Source organism: Euprymna scolopes, chromosome 35 (genome assembly GCF_053919585.1).
Source record: "Euprymna scolopes isolate OS-2025 chromosome 35, ASM5391958v1, whole genome shotgun sequence".
In the NCBI taxonomy this organism is placed as follows: domain Eukaryota; kingdom Metazoa; phylum Mollusca; class Cephalopoda; order Sepiida; family Sepiolidae; genus Euprymna; species Euprymna scolopes.
In genome coordinates, this window is record NC_136516.1 from 71,882,313 (window position 1) to 71,897,776 (window position 15,464).

Consider the following 15,464-nt stretch of genomic DNA (forward strand, 5'->3'; position numbering starts at 1 on the left):
CCACTAACCTAGTTCTAAAACAGATCCTTTGTTTGATAAAATGCATGCCCATTGGCTGGTAGGAAGGGGCGCGGTGGATACTAGAAAGCTGATTGGCCGACTAGAAATCCTCAACATATATAAAAACAAGAAGCAACGACAGAATTCGTGCATAAGCCTGACGAATCCTATAGTTGGATGAAACGCAGAATATTCAGTGTAGCTTAATCGCCATATATATTTTATAAATTACTTACTATATATATATATATATATATATATATATATATATATATATATATATATATATATATATATATATATATTAGTGGTGGGACGATTCCAAAAATTTTCCTGATTCCGATCCAATTACCGATTCTTTTCTAAATTTCCAATTCCGATTCAATTCCCGATTCCGATTCTTTTAACATTTATAAATATTTAATTAGAGATTTGTTCTTTTTGTAAATTTTCAAATTATTACATAAACTCCTGGGTAATTTCGGATATATTTTTTTCTCAAATGTTTTCCTTGTAATATATTTCAAATTGAAAGACAACAAAAGGTTTATTTTGATTTTAAACAAATCCAAATTATATCAGTTCGTCGTTGTATACAACATGCTACTTGAAAGTTTTCATAAACAGTTGAAAATAGTTGACGATTGGTAGGTTAAATGAGAAAACGATGTAAGAACAAAATATTAAAAACGCCCCGCTTTCATTGTTACAAACGAATTTCTAAATAATAATTCTACTATTTGGAAAACAATGTTTAACATGGATTGGGCGTTGGGTTTCGTTAACTATTATGTGCCTTCTTTCTATGAATGTTTAAATCTTATTTTAATTATATAAATTTTGTGGGTTATTAAATTGATTTGCTTTGCTGTAAAAAAACAAAAAACAAAAACGAGATGCAAATAATATCAACTAGCGGGACCTGTGGAAATTCCACAGGTCCCGCCAGTTGATATTAATGTTGGTATTCATGGCGTAAATAAAGATTCTCTGATATTATTGTAACTCTTGTTAAAACTGCAAAAGTATTTATCTAAGCTAGTAGGGACGCCCGGTGTAGACAGGTCATAAAGTACGCTTAAATATGATATTTTAATTCTTGCAGATTTCATATATATTATTATAGAGTTAATATTCTATCAATTTTTATATATTATAAAGTTGTGATTTCAAAAAAATAAAAAAATATATTCATATTTGGTGTATCAGCTTGAGTTCCTTCAGCTATAATAGAAACCGAAACCAAAATTTATTTATTTATTTATTTTTTTACACAGTAATCACCACTTATCAAGGCCCGGAAGCCACTCAGGGATAAGGGTTATTGCAAGTACATTACGTTAGTGTGGAGATTTGATGAAGTGTTTACTTAAGGGGGCGGTTCATTAGGAATTTGTTAACATTGGACTTGAAGACATCCAAGTTGTAGTCTGGTGGGAAGCAGGTAGACGGAACAGAGTTCCACAGGCGTGCAGTTCTAAGAAAGAAGCTTTGTTCATGGAATCCGCGTTTTGATTTAGGCACAGATATAGAGTGGGGGAAATTTTTCACACTGGATTCAGCTAGACGGGTGTTTTTCATGAAAGATTGGCGAGGGGGGACCAGAGATTGGAGTTCAGACGAGCATCTGCCATGGAAATAACGATAAAACAAGGACAGGCTCGCAACGTCTCTTCTGTGGGAGAGAGGTTGCAGGGTAGAGAAAAGGGCATCCCCCACTTAGCCACGAAGTCTATTTTGTACTCTGTCAAGGCAGGATAGGCTGTTTTTAGCAGCTCCTGCCCAGATATGGCAACAGTATTCCATCCTTGGACGTACTTGGCTTTTATATAGATAGAGAATTGCATCAGTAGTGAGATATCTTCTGGAGCGGTAGAAGGATCCCACCATCTTTCCAGCGACCTTGGCAACAGACTTGATGTACGTGTTCCATTTCAGATCAGGAGTAAAGGTCAAACCCAGAAGCTTGTCAAAACACGGGGCCTCACCCAGACTAGAGCCATCCATCACAATTGATGCCAGATGGGGATCATAGCGTTGATGATGTAAGGATAGGAGTTTGGTTTTGGATGCATTAAAGGTAACCAGCCACATCTTCCCCCACTGAACCACGCGCTCGAGATCAGAGGAGAGAGAATCAGAGAGAACTTTGTCGTTTACAGCCTTTGATGTGTTGCCGTAGATGGTCGTGTCATCAGCATAGATGTCAACGAATGATTTAAGTATGTGTTTAGGGAGGTCATTGATGGAGATCAGGAAGAGAGTTGGGCCGAGGATTGACCCCTGAGAGACTCCAGCATTTATATTGCAGGCCTCCGATTTTTGTCCATCTACCACTACTCTTATGATCCTATCGGAAAGAAATGATTTAATGATTGAGAAAACATTTCCAGTTATACCATAGCTGGAAATCTTGTGAAGTAGACCCTTATGCCATACCTTGTCGAAGGCCTTTGATATGTCAAGAGCAATTGCCCTAGAAAGGAAGCCTTTGTCAAGAGATTCACTAATCCTGTGGGATATAACTGTCAGCACATCTGCGGTAGATCTTGCAGAGCGGAAACCATATTGTGCGTCACTAAGAAGGTTATTCCTGCTGAGGTGGTTGACTATTTCTCTATTTGATATGGATTCCAGCAACTTACTCATAACACACAGGAGACTTATTGGTCTGTATTGAGAGGGAGATGACTTATCACCTGAATTCTTAAATACAGGGCAAACTGATGAGGTCTTCCAGGGAGTCGGAAAGCACTTCTCCTTAAGGCAGCGCTTAAATAGTTTCGTAAGTATGGGAGCAAGTTCTGGTTGAAGCTTTTTTGACACTATAATTGGGATGCCATCAGGGCCAGTTGCTTTATTGGAATCTAGGTTCTTGATTAGCTTGGCGACCTCATGCACGGATATTTGTATGTTACCTAGCTTGTTCTGTGTTATAGGAGGAAATATGGGGAGTTGATGGCCTTCGTCGCATAGGGTAGAATTATGAAGAATTCTTGATAAAATTATTTATAAAAATAAATGGATCACTGGAGTTCCATCAGTGCCCGAAAAACTTGTACCTGGAAAACTCATACCCAGAAAACTACTACCCAGAAAACTCGTCCCTTTTTGCTAGGTAGGAAAACTGGTTCCTTATTGAATAAATATCGATTAAAAACACATTTTATGATCGTTCTTTAAGGAGATATTGTTTTTAAAAGAGACTATACCCCTTATAAAACTTTAAAAAATATTTTACTTGTTTATTGTTGTATTAAAAAAATAAAATTTATTTTCTAAGTGTCCGTTTTCTATCTAACTGGCTAAGTTGTTAACGGTTTTACTTATTTTGCAGCATTTATTCTGTTAAAAAACGAGACTACAGACCACATAATATTTAAAAAAATATTTATACTTATTTACTGTTGTTTTTAAAAGGGCAAAATTGATTTTCCTACCTAGCTAGCTAAGTTGTTAGTGGTTTAATTTATTTTGAAGTGTTCATTCAGTAAAAAAAGAAACAAACAAGCAAAAAAACAAGTAGCATCGAGTGTTACATGAGAACTAGAAATAATGTCCGACATGAGGGAATCACATCTTAGGGGTCTTGATAATCGCTAAAAAATAGAAAATTAAAGAAAATACTGAGGGAGATTTGGTTTTAAAAAGAGCCCCCACCCTCCAAAAGAAAATGAATTTTAATATTTTTTAAATATAATTTAGAGAAAGAGAGTGAGGGCTTAAAAACTATATCTCCCTCCGAAAAAAAACAAAAAAAAACGAATGTTGTGCATATAAATATTATGTAAACAGATCCCATTCCAGTACATTATAACTTTTTGAGCAGTTAAGTAATTTTTACCACTAATTCTAAGGCTGATCAACAAAATTATAAAATCACATGTAATTGCTATATTTTTCGTATTACCGCCCATACTTGGGGTAAGTAGTAGGAATCGAATTTCACATTATTTTATTTAAGAAAATATTTATTTCTCAACATAACTCTCATGCTTCAAAATCACTTTGAATAGCCTCTTGTCAACTGATGATGTCAATTAGCGGATTTGAGATGATGTGATGCTATAGGAAACTTCCAAAATCTTTATCCAAAGTTCAACCTTTGACGAAAATTGAATACCTACTTCATAAACTTTCATCTTTATTATTGACCATAGCTGCTCAATTGGGTTTTTATCTGGAGAACAAGGTGGCCATGTCATCAAATTTTCACCACTGATGCCTAATGACTTAAAATAGGATGCTGTAGCCTTGGCTGAGTGGGATGGTGCATTGTCGTGTATAAAAATCAATTTGTGGTGACATGCCAACGGAAGATCATCATTCAAAAATAAAATATAAACTGGCTTGTCAGTCTGACACCATCTCACACTCAAAATGGCCCAATTAGTTGATTGCTGATTATTCCAGCCCAAAACATGTCACTTCCACCTTCTTGTTGATTATGGAATCGATGAGGAGTAGGGAATCCAAGAGGAATCCAAATTTTGATCCACTCATCTGGTCCATCAAGGGTTGTTCTGACCTCATCGGTGAAAAGAACATTTTCAAAACTGATTTTCATGTATTTCTGAGGCCAAGCAAAACGTTTTTCCTTATGAATTTGGTTTAAAACAAGTGTTGCTATGAGCTTAACGCTTCTTGCAATCTCGTTTAAGACATTGCAGCGTGTCTTTCTTGACAAGGAAGGTATTCCAGCCTTGTCAAGTATAGCAACACTGTTGCTGCATTACTGCTTGATAAGTTGACAACATCACGAGTAGAAACTGACTTTTTTGTGTTTTTGTCCTTTCTTGGTTTGATGTTTGGATTTTCAACGAATGAAGACAATGTTCTTCGATCTCTTCTAAGCTCCTTGGCTAAATCTATGAGATGTAAACCTTCTGCAAGGCCTGCAACATGTTCCTTTTCACTAGCTGTCAATCGACCCTTTCTAGGCATTTTGGGAGACCTGCAATAAAGTGATATACACTTAAAATTACAGGAAAATAGAAAAATTAGCATAATTTTCAAAATATTTGTTCAAATTCCACAAAAATCAGGAAAATAAGGCACCTTGTTATGCTCTTCCAGTGTACCAAATTTCACTTCTCTGCGTTTCATAGTAATTTCAAAATTAAAAAAATATTGACCTTCAATAAAGCGATATACAGGGCTTATATATATATATATATATATATATATATATATATATATATATATATATATATATATATCTTCTTATAATATAAAGCTGAATGTCTGTGTGTGTATGTGTGTGTGTGTGTGTGTGTGTGTGTGTGTCTGGTTACGAATAGGCCCCTATATGGTTGACTATTTTAAAAAACTGATTACATATAATGATAGAAGATGTATTGAGACACAGGAATGGGTATATTTGATCTGGCAGAATAGTGGTTCATTAAAATTGTGGGGTCTGCGTTCGCGCCTGGTCCACAATGTATGAAAATAAAAAAAATTAAAAATTAAAAAAAAAAACGTTTACAAGTGTTTTTGATATAGATGTACATAAGAATACTTTGATAAATATGTTTTAACTTAAATAGGGACGGTATAATAAAATTGTGGGGTCTGCGTTCGTGCCTGGCCTCCATAGAATGGAAATAGACATTAATAACGACTTTTCATATCTATCTGCATAAGTATACTTTGATAATTATGTTTCAGTTTGAAGAAATATGGTATAATAAAATTATGGGGTGTTCATTCGCACCTGACCTCCATAGAATGGAAATATGTCACAAAGTTTAACAAGGTTTTTTAATATAGATCCACAGAATATTGTGATAAGTGTTTCAGTATGAACAGGTATGGTATGATAAATTATGGGGTTTATCTATTTTATTTTTACTTTCATCATATTTTGCTTTGGTTTTGATACCCCCAAATTCGAAGCTATCTCATTACAACCCTTCTTTTTCATAACCTATCATACTTTCATAAATCAGAGTCCATTTTCTGTAGGCTGTTTTTGAACGCAGTCAACGATGGGTACTTTTGCTAGTGTATATATATATATATATATATATCGATTCCGTACTAAATTACCAATTCTGATACAATTATCGATTCCGATTCTTTATAAATCTCTAAATATTTAACTATAAAAATTGTTATTTTGTCCCGATTACTGTAAAAACACATCTTAAATGTCCCTATATTTTCTCAAACGTAAAAACACACTTGTGAAGGGTGGTCTAGAGATTTTAGTCTTACTGGAAGTTTAAATCAATAAATATTTATTATTTTATTATTACTACAAGCAGTGGAAGATGTTTCTTAAACTAAAATCAAATAAAAAAGATAATTTAAGGAATCGGTTTTGGCATCGGAAATTGGTTCAAATTTTCCGATTCTGATTCCGATACCCCAAAAAACTCTGATTTTTCTGATTCCCGATTCCGATTCTGATTAATCGTCCCAACACTAATATATATATATATATATATATATATATATATATATATATATATATATATATATATATTCGCGCATATTTTATTGAAGAGAATCTTCGTTCTTCTTTTTATGATCTTTCTTTCGAATTTTTCTTGTTTTCTTACAAGTATTTTTGTTGTGGGATCCAAAGTTCTTATAAAGTCCCCTAGTTTACCGAACGTTTTCGGTCTCGATTGACCATCGTCAGGATTGTTCTTCCTATGCATCCTACTTATTGATTGATTTGTTCTCTGTCGTTTTACTGTTTTTATTACTAATTTACTATGTGTAGTTTCGCCTAATTTGAATTTTTTTCCGTCTTCCTCTTCATGTGTTAGAATAGGTGGAGAATTCGGCTGCTGTTGTCAAAGTTTATTTTATTAATGGTTGGGTGTTTACTTTTTATTATTAATGCTTCTAGCATTGTTAGTCGTTGGTAATTATTGCAAGTTTTTAATATGTTAGTGATATTTTTTAAAAGTTCTTTGTATTGTTTGGAGGTGGTTTTTATTATGTTATGTTCTTGTTCGAGGTGTTTGCAAATAGCACTGGACGTGTTCTGATGTCCCGTGAGACGTCTTCCCAATGTAGTGCGTGTATGGCCAATATAGTTCATATTTTTCGAGTAGCAGTCCTCGAGGGGGCATGTAAACAAATAAACTGCATTGACCATACTCATTTTATCGGTTGTATCGTTGTTATTATTCTTTACTACTAGGTTTTTCGTTAGGTATTTTTAATAATATATTATTGGTTTTATTTTGTTGTTAGGATTTTTTATTTTTATGTATCTTTATATAATATTTTTGATAGTGATTTCGTCCTGTTTGTGATTATAGTGCATTTGATTTTTGTAGTATAAAGGAATTAGGGTGTTTTCGTTTTGATTACTTGGTTTGTTTTTATTTTAATAAATTGGGCTATTTCTGGATCGATTATTTTATTGGGAAAGTTATTGTTAACTAGTGTTTGTTTAATGTTTGCTAGCTCTTTGTAGAAAAGGATTTTACTAGATGATATTCGGTGTACTCGGTCTAATAGGTTTTTTATTATGGCTATTTTATATTTGTTGGGGCAATAGCTGTTAAAATTAAGAAGGCAGGAATATTTACTGGTTGTTTTTTATTTCTAATAAATTGGGCTATTTCTTGATCGATTATTTTATTGGGAAAGTTATTGTTAACTAGTGATTGTTTAATGTTTGCTAGCTCTTTGTAGAAAAGGATTTTACTAGATGATATTCGGTGTACTCGGTCTAATAGGTTTTTTATTATGGCTATTTTATATTTGTTGGGGCAATAGCTGTTAAAATAAAGAAGGCAGGAATATTTACTGGTTGTTTTTTATTTCTAATAAATTGGGCTATTTCTTGATCGATTATTTTATTGGGAAAGTTATTGTTAACTAGTGATTGTTTAATGTTTGCTAGCTCTTTGTAGAAAAGGATTTTACTAGATGATATTCGGTGTACTCGGTCTAATAGGTTTTTTATTATGGCTATTTTATATTTGTTTGGGCAATAGCTGTTAAAATTAAGAAGGCAGGAATATTTACTCGTTGTTTTTTATTTCTAATAAATTGGGCTATTTCTTGATCGATTATTTTATTGGGAAAGTTATTGTTAACTAGTGATTGTTTAATGTTTGCTAGCTCTTTGTAGAAAAGGATTTTACTAGATGATATTCGGTGTACTCGGTCTAATAGGTTTTTTATTATGGCTATTTTATATTTGTTGGGGCAATAGCTGTTAAAATTAAGAAGGCAGGAATATTTACTGGTTGTTTTTTATTTCTAATAAATTGGGCTATTTCTTGATCGATTATTTTATTGGGAAAGTTATTGTTAACTAGTGATTGTTTAATGTTTGCTAGCTCTTTGTAGAAAAGGATTTTACTAGATGATATTCGGTGTACTCGGTCTAATAGGTTTTTTATTATGGCTATTTTATATTTGTTTGGGCAATAGCTGTTAAAATTAAGAAGGCAGGAATATTTACTGGTTGTTTTTTATTTCTAATAAATTGGGCTATTTCTTGATCGATTATTTTATTGGGAAAGTTATTGTTAACTAGTGATTGTTTAATGTTGGCTAGCTCTTTGTAGAAAAGGATTTTACTAGATGATATTCGGTGTACTCGGTCTAATAGGTTTTTTATTATGGCTATTTTATATTTGTTGGGGCAATAGCTGTTAAAATTAAGAAGGCAGGAATATTTACTGGTTGTTTTTTATTTCTAATAAATTGGGCTATTTCTTGATCGATTATTTTATTGGGAAAGTTATTGTTAACTAGTGATTGTTTAATGTTTGCTAGCTCTTTGTAGAAAAGGATTTTACTAGATGATATTCGGTGTACTCGGTCTAATAGGTTTTTTATTATGGCTATTTTATATTTGTTTGGGCAATAGCTGTTAAAATTAAGAAGGCAGGAATATTTACTGGTTGTTTTTTATTTCTAATAAATTGGGCTATTTCTTGATCGATTATTTTATTGGGAAAGTTATTGTTAACTAGTGATTGTTTAATGTTTGCTAGCTCTTTGTAGAAAAGGATTTTACTAGATGATATTCGGTGTACTCGGTCTAATAGGTTTTTTATTATGGCTATTTTATATTTGTTGGGGCAATAGCTGTTAAAATTAAGAAGGCAGGAATTTTTACTGGTTGTTTTTTATTTCTAATAAATTGGGCTATTTCTTGATCGATTATTTTATTGGGAAAGTTATTGTTAACTAGTGATTGTTTAATGTTTGCTAGCTCTTTGTAGAAAAGGATTTTACTAGATGATATTCGGTGTACTCGGTCTAATAGGTTTTTTATTATGGCTATTTTATATTTGTTGGGGCAACAGCTGTTAAAATTAAGAAGGCAGGAATATTTACTGGTTGTTTTTTATTTCTAATAAATTGGGCTATTTCTTGATCGATTATTTTATTGGGAAAGTTATTGTTAACTAGTGATTGTTTAATGTTTGCTAGCTCTTTGTAGAAAAGGATTTTACCAGATGATATTCGGTGTACTCGGTCTAATAGGTTTTTTATTATGGCTATTTTATATTTGTTGGGGCAATAGCTGTTAAAATTAAGAAGGCAGGAATATTTACTGGTTGTTTTTTTGTATACGGTGGTGGTAAATTTATCGTTGTTTTTGGAGTTAATTAGTATGTCTAGAAATGGTATTTTATTGTTTATATTATGTTCTATGGTAAATATTAGATGGGAGTTTAGTTCAAGTGTTTCTTTTAGTTTTCTTATTTCGTTTATATTTTTGGATAATATTAATATATCATCTACATATTGTGCATATATTGTGGGTTTTTCAATACTACCATTAAAGATTTTATTTTCAATTGCTGACATGTAATATTCAGCAAATGTTGGGCCTAAGGGTGAAAAACGAAGATTCTCTTCAATAATTATGCGCGAATAATGAAATTCTGCCTATATATATATATATATATATATATATATATATATATATATATATATATATATATATATATACAAATGTTGTTAAAGCTTCTGTTTGATTGAACCCTTTTCATTTTTCCAATTTTCCTAAGGATGTTTTTTAGTGTGTTGATCCAAAAAATTGATATAAGTTTCGTGTATAGTTTGAAGTTGGTTACAGTGTTGCGTTTCGTCTTTCGAGGAAGACATCTTTAGGAGGGCTGTGTGAGCATTAGTATGAATAGGGCTGGTAAGTTTTTATATATAGTAGCAGCAGGGAATGCTACAAGCTGTAAGTGCCAAGTGTGGGAGAGAGGGGAATACTCAGTTCTGTGGTCAGGGTTGGGTCAGGTAGGTGGCGGGGGGTGGGTGGTTTATGACAGGCATTTTGGTGTGTTTTGGTTGGATTGGAATGTAATTTGATTAAGAGCAGGTTTTTGCGTTTTAATATATATAGCTTCAAGTATTTTTAACTTCTTGACATTGGTTTTGTAGTGTATTATTTTTGTGTTGCTGACAAGAATTTCTCTAATTTTGAAGGAAGGGCAGTTATGTTTTTTGTAAATGCTGTAATATTGCACTTGATTCTCTATTATGCATGGTAAGATAATGTGACAGAGTAGTCGTTGTATAACTAATGTAACCGACATAACTATTAGTTTTATTGTTGTTATAGAAGCTGCACTCTGCCAGTTGGCATTTGAACTTACAGATGATGTTGGTTCGTTCTAGTGATTTGATGGCAGGGGAGGCATTGTTTTACTTTTAGATTTTGAATTTAAATTTTTTAATAATATAATTGGTGTCAGAGGGGGAACATATCTATGAATAATATTTTTTATGGACTTTTCTTGCATTTGGTTACAGTAGTTAATAGGTTAAGGGTATTAGGATTTTGCTGTTGTGGGGTATTATTATTTGTGGCGGTATTCACGCAGTCCTCCTGAAAATGTCTTCTTGAAAGACGAAAGACGAAACGCAACACCGCAGTCAACTTCGAACTACACATGGAAATTATATCAATTCTTTTGATCTACACACTAAAAAGATAATATATATATATATATATATGTGTGTGTGTGTGTGTGTGTGTGTGTGTGTGTGCGCGCACGCGTGCGCGCGCACGCGTGTGTGTGTCTGTGCTTGTGTGTGTGTGTGTGTGTGTGTCTGCGCGCGCGCGTGTGTGTGTGTGTCTGCGCGCGCGCGCGCGTGTGTGTCTGCGCTTGTGTGTGTGTGCGTGTGTGTGTGTGCGTGTGTGTGTGTGCGTGTGTGTGTGTTAAGTATTTTTTCTTTTCGGAAAAACCGGTTAAAAGAAGTCAGTTCTGTCTTTTTATTAGCTTGGTAGTAAAATAAATAAATAAAGATAAAAATAGCCTCAAACAAAATTGAAGAAATATGCAAAAATATGGAAAATCCGGAAAAATGCATTTTTACTTTTATAAGATGAGAAGAAAAGTAAAAAAAAAACAAAAAAAAACAAAAAAAAAAACGTCAGGTTTATGGAAAAAATGAATTTGTAAAAAAGTGAAATGTAGACGAGAAAACGAAAAACGAAATGCTAGGAAATAAAAAGCAGAACCGTTTTTATTTCATATCGAACAAGAAAAAAAAAAAGATTCGCTGTTGAGTTGATCCAGATCTCATACATAAAATAAAACTAAGTAGCGTATTTAATAAAATATTATATATATATATATATATATATATATATATATATATATATATATATATATATATATATATATCTAACATATAAAATTATCTGGTCGGGATTTCAAATTCAGACACAAATAGCATTTAAGCTGATAAATAAAACTCTGCTTTCATTTCTTATGGTTGCACCATGCTATTGGTATTATAATACTGTAATTCGGTACGATTTCTTTTAAAAAAATCATTATTTTAGACATGACGACCGTTATATGAAATATTTTAAATAAAAACCTAAAAATATAAATCAGTAAGGGAGATGACTCATTTTAAATTGAAGAATACGATAAAAATTGTCTACTTTAAATTTAAAAATGGGCAGATAAATAAAAAATGAAAAACTAAAATGATTTTACTGCCTCCAAAGCATCAAAAGGTAAGTGCTATCAGTTATATATATATATATATATATATATATATATATATATATATATATATATATATATATATATATAACTGATAGCACTTACCTTTTGATGCACAAATACACACACACACACACTTGAACATGAATCAAATTCATATATATATATATATATATATATATATATATATATATATATATATATATACTAGTAATTCAGCCCAGTTTTGCTCAGGCCCTATATACTGTTTATAACTTTATGTGCATATATATATATATATATATATATATATATATATATATATATATATATATGAATTTGATTCATGTCCAAGTAACCTACATCTAAAATTTCAAGTGTTTAGACCCAAAATTGGCGGAGGAGTTTGGTAAAGTCTGCAATGGTCAACTCTTGCAATTTTGACCTCTTGGCAGCCAAATTTTTGCCCCAAAACTGATTAAAAAGCTTGCTGAATGTCTGAATACCCTTAATGTAAAATTTCAAATGTTTAGACTCAAAATTGGCTGAATAGTTTGCTAGAGACCGCAAAGGTCAAATCTTTTGAACTTTGACCCTTTGGTAGGTAAATTTTCGGCCAAAAATCGATTAAAAATCTGACCCTATGTCTGAATACACTTTATGTAAAATTTCAAATATTTGGACCAAAAATGTACTGAGAGATCAATTTTTAAAAACTTTGACCCCAATTTTGACCTCTTAACATTCATTGTTTTGGGCTCAAATCGAATTAAAAAGTTTGATCCATGTCAAAGTAATCTACATCTGAAATTTCAAGTGCTTAGACCCAAAATTGGTGGAGGAATTTGGTAGAGTTTTCAAAGGTCAAATTGTTGAACATTGACCCCTTGACAGCCAAATTTCTGTCCGAAAACCAATTAAAAAGATTTTCCCAAATCTCAATATCCCTTATGTCAAATCTCGAGTCTGTAGACTGAAAATTGCCAAAGTAATTTGGTATAGAAATGTACACAGACGGACAGACACACAGACAATTTCATTTTTATATATATACTAACATTTCAGCCCGGAGTTTCCTGAGTGTTTGGATGTGTATGTTGAGCAAAAAAAAAAAAAAAAGTGGTAGTAGGAAGGCAGGCTCGAACCCATACCGCAAAGGAAGAAAAGAACGGGAAAAAAAACCTGATGTCTATGCTGTTACGACCACCGCCAAACCGAAAGTGACATTTTTTTAAATTTAGGCTAGACAATCGAAAGGAGAGGATGACTTTAAAAAACATTGGCGAAAAAAGCGACCTCCCTCTGTAGAAAAGTGTCCAGTGTAATGGGAAGATATTAATGTTTTTAGCTAATTTTTCGATATTTGTCGTCTGAAAGGTCGAACTTCAAAACGATACTGATCTTGAGAAAATCCGTCCTCTGTCGAAAGTGTTGGGCAGACATGCAAAAATACATACATACATACATTTATATATTGGTAACTAAAAATTTTTGATCCAAACCGATGAAAAAGCTTGCCCTATCTCTGAATACCCGTTATGTAAAATTTCAAATGTTTAGACCAGAAATTGTCTGAGTAATTTGGTAGAGACCGCAAAGGTCAAATTATTTTTTAACTTTGACCCCTATTATGACTCCTTAACATTTATTGTTTTGGGCTCAAATTAAGTTAAGATCCATGTGTTAGAGAATGGATAGAGAGAGAGAGAGAGAGAGAGAGAGAAAGAGAGAGAGAGAGAGAGAGAGGGGAGAGATGAATTATAGTGTAGACACGTTGACCGGAAGTAAAAGATCAGCTGATTTGATTGCGTGTGAGTCATGTGATCAGATTAGCTGAATCGTTGAGATTTGATTTGGACTCAGAAGACAACGGACGGCTTCCCGTTGTCTCCTCCTTTTCACTTGGGGGGGGGCGAACGCTGACGTGTGTAGAAGAAGAACCCACACAGGCCGATTTCACTTTCCACCTTCTGCAGGACATCTGGGAAAAGTGAAATAAACTATAGAACTAATTCCTTGTCTTGGAGTGATTGAATCTTCATCCAAAAACAGGTATCAAGTCTCCCTCCAGGACGAGAAATTTCCAGATGGTCCAACATCGAAGAAGCAGAGGTAGGTTCTGAAAATACATGTCACTCACACACGATTCCCTTTATTATACAACATAAATATATAATATAACACATCATCTCTTCTAATCCATTATTAGAGATGACGCAACAAACATTCAACCCTTTATTATAGAGCAACAATGTAACACATGTCCAAGGAACCTATATCTATAATTTCAAGTGTTTAGACCCAAAATTGTTGGAGGAGTTTGGTAGAGTTCTCAAAGGTCAAATCGTTGAACTTTGACCACTTAACAGCCAAATTTCCGGCTGAAAACCGATCACAAAGATTTTCCCAAATCTCAATACCCTGCATATTAAATTTCGAGTCTTTAGACTTAAAATTGACAGAGTTATTGCGTAGGGAAATGTACACAAACAGACAGACAGACAGACAGACACACAGATAGATACTTTCACTTTTATAGATATATAGATAGATAGACTAATAGATTAAACAAAAATATATACGTATACATAAATATATATGGAAACAATTTTTTGTTTACTGTAAAGATTTTACGCAAATATTATGCAAGTATGAATCATGTAGAATATCTGCATGAATATAATTACACGCAATAATTAACTAAAGATGATCATCCCATAAGAAAACCGAAGAAACTAATAGGGAATTAATTAAAATGAATGTTTAAAAGAATATGCAAATTAGCTATATCTTTTGCTAGTGAATGCATTTCCACAACCCATATATAAGGAAATTGTATTTTCTTTTTAAATAAATAGAAAAGAGGGTTTTTAATATGAATATCAATACACACAAAAGAAAAACGAATTGATGGGAATATATACAGTGATGATCATATTTATTGGCACGGTAAAATAAAAGTTAAATTTTGTCTAATAAATTCTAAAAAAGGGATTAAATTAAAGAAAATAACAAAGTATATTATGTATTTTTAACTGGCCTTTCCGATGCAGCAATCGGATTTTAGAAAAAATAAATAACAAAGGAACAACAAACATAATTGCAAAAAACCCTTGTTCAAAATTATTGGCACGATTTATTTAATAATCAATTGTATAGCCTTTGGCCTTGATTACCTTCCTCAGTCGCTTTTCATGGTTTACAACCAAGTTGTTGCACTCTTCAGTAGTAATTTTAGCCCACTCTTCCTGACAATAATCCTCCAATTGAATAAGATTCTTAGGCTTCCTTTGCATTACCCTCAATTTTAATGTTCTCCATAAATTTTCAATTGGATTAAGGTCTGGGCTTTGTGATGGCCACTCCAAAACATTAATATGATTGTCCTCAAGCCATTTCTTAGTCATTTTAGCCGAATGCGTTGGGTCATTATCTTGCATGAACCACCAACGACGACCAAGTGAGAGCTCTTTAGCAGAGTCTTTCAGGTTTTCATCCAATATTTTAACATAATCTTCCTTT